Below are 6,960 nucleotides of genomic sequence, written 5' to 3' on the forward strand. Positions count from 1 at the left end.
GAAACCCTGTCTCAGAAAATAGAAAAAATAAAAGTAAAATAAATAGAGTAATAAAAAAGCCACCTAAAGATGGGAAATACACAGAGAGTCTGGATACTGTATGCTATTGTGTTGTCTTTGAATTGTTCAGTTGCTAAGGAAAGAACAACTGCTAAAATACACTTGATTATCAATGCTGCAAAATTAATTCAACTTACATATTTTAAAAATGTTTTGACTTCGAAATTTAAGTCTAAGGACAGGTTACTGGAGAAAAGAATTTCAATTTTTGTTTCCACAGAAAATGAAAAGCTGTGGATTCCTTCCAGACTAACATGGCTTGATCAAGCAAGACCCCCTGAAACAATGTTCCAGATGATCCAACATTCAAAACAGCTGGGACAAGGCATCCTTGCAGACTACAGCCAGGATTTCTGTATCTTCTTAGGATTCCCATGGTATTACATTGTCCTCAACCAGCAAGAAACAGTTTGGAAAGAATGACACCCAAATTCCCAAATATTATCTATCAATATCTGTTTTCATTTAAATGGGGTTGGTTATAAATGGTTAATGATCACAACCAATCTCTTTTAAAGGTAAAAAGAGGATTATGGTATAGAAATGAATACTTTTTTTTTTTTTTGGAATGGATTTTCATTTATTGATACAAATTTAAGTTCAATTTGGTGATATGTATGTGTATTTCTCCTCTTGTTTAGGTATTGTGTTTATATAACACATTTAAAAATGTAATGTATAATTAAGTACAAATCATAGATAGTTACGTATAATAATTTAAACTTCTACTTAGCTTTGTTAGGTTTTTATAGATACATTTCAATTGAATAGGCATTCTTCAAACCTTTCAAAGGTCTAAAAGATGTGGCATTTAAAATGGTTTAGGTTTCCTTAACAGTGGGGCACAGCTGCTCCTGGCAACACCAACTGCATCAAAAGGAGAGGTGGACATCAAATAAACTCGTTATGGACTTTGTTTCCAATATGGCAAGACTAGCCATTTGGATGAGATACTGATCTTGTCCAGACTATTTAACTATATGTTTTATAAAGTAGACATATAGGCCCCACAGGAAAATGACTGCTGAAACAAGATGGACATTGCTACAGGGTACATGCTTCATAGAAGAGTCTGTCAGACATTCTCTGTCAGACAGAGAAAAATGACTGACAATACAGGTGGACACTTTAAAGTTTCCTATTTTGTTGAGGAGTCTGCCAGACACACTATGACCTATAGGTTAAAGATGGAACATTACAGAAGAACTTTGGATGACTGTCTAGGTAGTGAGATGTCTCTGTCATTTCTAAAGTTTATATACTATCCTTCTGTGGTCTTTGATGGAGTTAAAGACAGATAGTTATGATTACAGTTTTCCTTAGTTAGGATTAAAGATAACTTACATATAAGACTTTAGACTCACAAAGATAGATGATGAAATATTTTATTTAAATCTTGCTAAATGTTAATGGACTAAATATTGTTAACTATAGTTCTTAGTTGATAACTGTTTTGTTATATATTTTATTATGTTAAAGTTAAAGCCCTTTTTATTTTAGACAGAAAAGAGCAGATGATGGGAGATATCATTCTGTAAATATGTTTCTCTTATTGGTTAATGAATAACCAATAGGAAAGCAAGCTAGGTGGGACTAGGAGTCAAGGAGGATTCTGGGAGATGTAGTAAAGAGGAGTCAAGATATAAGACATGACAGAAGATGTTCAGGCCCTTTCTCCAGTAAGAAGAGGCTACATGGAAACACTTAGATCTATAGAAATGGGTAATATTTAAGACAGAGCTAGTCAATAAGAAACTCTAGTAATTGGCCAACAGTTCCATAATTAATACAGTGCCTCTGTGTGTTATTTGAGAGCTGATGCAGCTCTGGGACCAGGTTGGCAGGAAAGTGCTCTTAATAGGCATTGGTTTCCTAATGGCTTTCATTCCTCTGGCTGGCTGTCCCACTCCCACCATTCCCCCCTAGTAAGACACTACCTCCCCAGGTTGAAACCATCACTGCACTCTTTTCTTCTATCTGCATCTACTGATTGTTTTAGAGTTCCTTAGCATTCTCAAACTCCAAGAAAAAAAGAATTGATGGCAGCCCATCTATGTGGTGTCACTCTCTGCTGAGTCTCCTGGGCATCTGGTAGAATCTGTGTTTTGGGACATCCATATTCCCTGGTGGGGTAGTCTGGCTTCATAGCTGTGTGGTCTTCCCTTTGAAGCAAGATCAGCCATCTGGGTCCTCTTAGTCTGCACTCAGAGAAACCTTCCTTCTTATTATGCCAGCCCTGTGGCTTGTTCTGGGTGAACTTCTCACCATATCTAACTCTTGGTTCAGGAACTTCCTAAAGGCTCAACTGTGCACTTGACTGGGTTTCTTAATTCTTTGTCTATTTTCAAAGCCTCATTTGCCAGGCTTCTGATGTTTATCATTTGATTCTGTATGTCCATTACAGTTAAATATTTGGTTTTATCTCATCCACTGGGAATCTGTGAATAACTAATAATTTAAGTGCTGGCTATAGCCTGTGAAAAAATTGAAGACAAATCTGAAAAATGAACTATAAGCATACAATGGTTTTCTATGTTTATAGGGTTAGTTCATTTTCAGTCTGTATGAGTCAGAACACTGGTGGTTTTCAGAGCCTTTGTCTAGTCAGGGAGGTCTCTTTTCTCCATAAGATGAGAGAGTCAGAATTACCAGGTTCTGCAGAGAAGCCTCTAGATTACAGATGGTCTTTCTCTTCCACTTAGAATGGCCCCGATGTCCTCTGGACTTCTCAAAATTGCACGAATAACAAGAGATTTGGAAGTCTTTGGAGAATTAAAAAGTTTCATATAATGCTGAGATGGAGAATCAGTCTTGACTATGTTGAATCTGGAAGCCCCCAAATCTGAAATGTGATGTGACTTGTAATTGATTAAGGTCTGAGTTTGTGCCACCCAAAGTTACATCTAATCTGTTTTTTATTACTTTAAATAGAGTTTGGTCTAGTTAGTGAAGCTTTAAAAATACAACTCTTAATATAATCTGTCATAAGGATACCCTGGTCCTGAGCTGAGAGGACAATAGCCAAGACAGTAGTTTCCAACCTTCCCTGCTTTCAGTCTTTAGGAACCTGCTCAAGTCACAGGCTTGCCTTAGACATGCAGTATGTTGTGAGGAGATCAGAGGTTGCAAAGTGCTTTCAAATGTGTCTACTACCGTTTTGGAAAGTATGCTTTTCATTACTTTTCCCTCACTTAAATATATCAGTTTCTTTCCAGAACAGAGAGCCCAGAATCCTTGGAACATCCTGTGACTCACATGATTATACATTGTTCTCTTGATTTTTCTAAGAACTATATTGGAAAGCCAAATGGTGGCATAGGGGGTCTCACTTGCTGAGCAACAGTGACATTGGGATTGCTATTACTGTCTCATGGTGTCTAAAATCTGTGACATATTGTGTGCAAGTACATTAGCTGTTTTTCCATTGCTGTGATAAAACACCACGACCAATGCAACTTTCTAGGAGGAATGGTTTATTTGGGGCCTACAGTTCTATAGGGTTAGAGTCCATGGTGGCAGAGTGGATGTAACAGGTGGCAGGTGACTGGAGCAGCTGAAAGCTCATATCTCAAACTACAAACAGGAAGCAGAACACAAAAAGGTAGTGCTTTGAGTCTTTGAAGCTTCAAATCTCGTCCTCAGGGACATACTCCCTCCAACAAAGCCACATATCCCAATCCTCTCCATATAGCTACCAAGCACTCAAATTGAACAGACTTACGGAGACTATCTCATCCAAACAACCACTGCAAATCAAACCAAATTGATCCCTAAATGCTGTGGGCTGTACCACGTTCCCTATAACACTGATTTCTGCCCAGAATCCTCAACAAACGGGAGATGAAAGAACATACTGTTTGGTGTGTTGGGAATTGCACAAATCTTGGGAATTTGGAGTGTGGCTGAGAACATAGCTCTTTACACCACTTTTTCTCCATCAACAGACTCAAAAGATTTGTGAGGAGCTACAATATTCTACCACACTCGCAATGCTACTTCGAGACTCCTGTCCAGCTGCCTGTTTTAGGGTTCCTTCCATCACTACCAAGACCCGAACCTCCTGGTTCTCACTCATTGCTCTGGAAAGTCTGGATTCAACAATTTTTCATCTTCTTAGCAGTGCTCTTCCCAGTTCTGTTCCTCTAGGCACAGAGCCTGCCACATGTGCTCCAGGACAGATTTATTCCATAGTTTTTCCTTATTGTTCTCTAGAAGTTGGTACACTAACAACAAAAGTTAAAAGCTGCTTTGTACCCAAAGTGCTGGCAGTGCAACGGCAGTACCAGTTACTTGGGAGGATGAGGCCAGACGATCATTTGCCTCTAGGAGTCCAAGGCCAGCTTGAACAACATATTGAATATGTTCAATAGCATCTAAGGAAGAAAGGAGGAACAGGAGAAGGGGCAGGAAGAGTAAGAAGAAGAAGCAGAAGAAGGGGAGGAAGAAGGGGGAGGAGGAAGAGAAGAAAGAAGGGAGGGTAATGAAGACAATGAGCTCCATTGTTGGGATGGATCTAGATCTCAGTAGGCAGGAGTCCATTGGGACATTTCTGGGTATAATCATATTGAGATGGTCCAGCACTTAGATCTATGAAAGTGCATGGGGAAAAATCAACTGACAAAACAAATTTCCAACTGCTGACATCATCCAGGCTTTGTTTATGCCACATCAGTAAGACCAGCTAGGAAAACAAAAGTTGAAAGAACTTGACTATAAGAATAATGCCAAATTACAGCTGGCCTCTTGGTTTTATTCTTTTTTATTTAAATAATACAATCAAATCATTTCCAAAGTACAGGGAATTACCTAATTTTTCTGCTGATAGGTGTTGAATGATCTCCACAGTTTTGCTTACACAAAACTCACCACCATCCTTGCTTGTTTCAAATATTCTGTAATAGACTAAAAGACACCAAATGATTAAAAGATGAAGAATAATTCAACAATATCTAATATGTATTCCTGGTGACAAGGCTATTTTTCTTCTTAAGTGTACTTACTGTTCCTGCCATTTCCAACTGCCCAACATCTGTGAAGTAATCAAGGTCAAGGTTTAAGATGGATGTCTGAGTGATCCTTGGGAAACATTCATATCTCCAAAGCCATTATCAGCTACTCAAGACTAGCAACTAGGGTGATCATTAACCAGGACAAAACCTGGAAAAACTGAGGAGAGCAGGAAAGACAAAATACAGTTCACTGTCCTTGGGTGCCATTTCTGAGATCTTCATTTTTGTCCACACAGAGATTCTTTCATCTTCAAAATTTTCAAACAGTGGCACTGGTAATTCTGTCAAGATTCTTGTGCACTAGACAGCTGCTATGCATTGTGATTCCGTATTAATGATGGAAAGATAATGATGACAAGAATGAAAACACATCAAAGACTCTCAGTAGCATCACATTGAAACACTCGTAGCCAACCCAGGAAGAGTGAGAACTGTCTAATGCATCCTCATCTGTTTTCTGTTCCGCTAATGCTAAGATCCAGCTAGTTTTGAAAGTCTAATGTCTAAGGAGTTGAATTATTGTATTGTTCAAAGGGGCAGAAAAGCCTCTTGGGAAATCAAGCATTTAGTTCAAGTGTTTTATTTAGGAAAAACACCAGCGGAGTTGAGTAAAGAAATGTTTTCCACTCCATCTGGTCTCATGTCTGCTCTTTATCCCAGTTTGAGGAGGAGGTGATCTGATTGATGGTCATCTTTGGGATCTGATAAACCCCCTCCCCGCCCCCCCCCCCCCAGGGAGAAGAGGAGTCCCCGGCAAGAACTTCCCAGGTAAGTCAGCTACAGGTCTGCCCGTATGGGAGGACTAAGAAAGGAAACGGTCCTGCCCTGGGATATAAAGTTCAATGTGAACTTGAGCAGACCACAGACCACAGACCACAAATAAGAGCAGCTTCATAGTAGTGGTTATTTGCGCTGGGAGAGAAAACGATGCAGAAAGGGCTATGCAAGCTTTAATGAGATTTCTCCGGTTTCAACAAGCCTAACAGAAAGGGGGTGACCAAAAGAATGGACTCCTGCAGTCTAAACCTTGCGCCGACAAGTAGGGGCCAGCTACAATGCTTTGGTGTTTCTCATAGGCGCCTAGGCGTAGATTGGTGGTAGTCTGCAGAGAACATTGTGTCCACCAGAGAGCCTAGAGTTGCAACAGTTTTCTAGAACTCAACTTCTCCAGTCTCCTCTCCTTTCTGTTTCATAGGTTCGCATTCAAGATCACCCTCAGCCCCCAGTTTTGTAAAGCCCTCTTCGCTGAGATCCCACTGAAAATCTAAGTCCGGAAGACCCTCCTCATCACTCCCTTACAGAAGCCTTCTACAAGTGACTCGGAACGGAATGGTCCAGAGCTGTCCAAGTTGGAGGCCGAGAGGATGAGTGGCACACTGTATTGCTTTCCTGGTAATAAGGTGCAATCCCCCTCCCTGGCCCAAGGTTCTCAGCTTTCACAGAGTGGGCGGTAAAGGAGCAGAACAGAAAGAAGCGCGAAGAGGTGGAGGTGTGCCCAGGCAGAGGGGAAAGGCGGGGCCCTTGAGGGAGGAGAGAGCCGAGGTTAAAGAGCAGGAGAGGAACCCTGGAGGAAGTGGGAAAGGAGTGGGAGGAGATAACAAGTAGGCAGAGGAGAGGCTAGGAGCCCGCAGGCAGGAGGGAGGGCTAAAAGAGCGGGAGAAGGGGCGGGATGTGGGGCGTGGTTGCACTGCTACCCCGCCCCTCCCCGCCCCCGCCCCCGAGCTCTTCGCGGCGCTCTGCAAATATGAAGAGACTCTGCCGCCGCGGCAGTAGTGGCCACTGCATCTCCAAGCTGTGCGCGCCGGGGCGGGCCTCGGGAGCGGGGCTGGAAGCCAAAGGACCGGGGCGGGACGCGAAGAGGCCAGGCTGAGGTCCGGAACCCCGCGCGGAC

This window comes from Phodopus roborovskii, unplaced genomic scaffold (assembly GCF_943737965.1).
Source record: "Phodopus roborovskii unplaced genomic scaffold, PHOROB, whole genome shotgun sequence".
Lineage (NCBI taxonomy): Eukaryota > Metazoa > Chordata > Mammalia > Rodentia > Cricetidae > Phodopus > Phodopus roborovskii.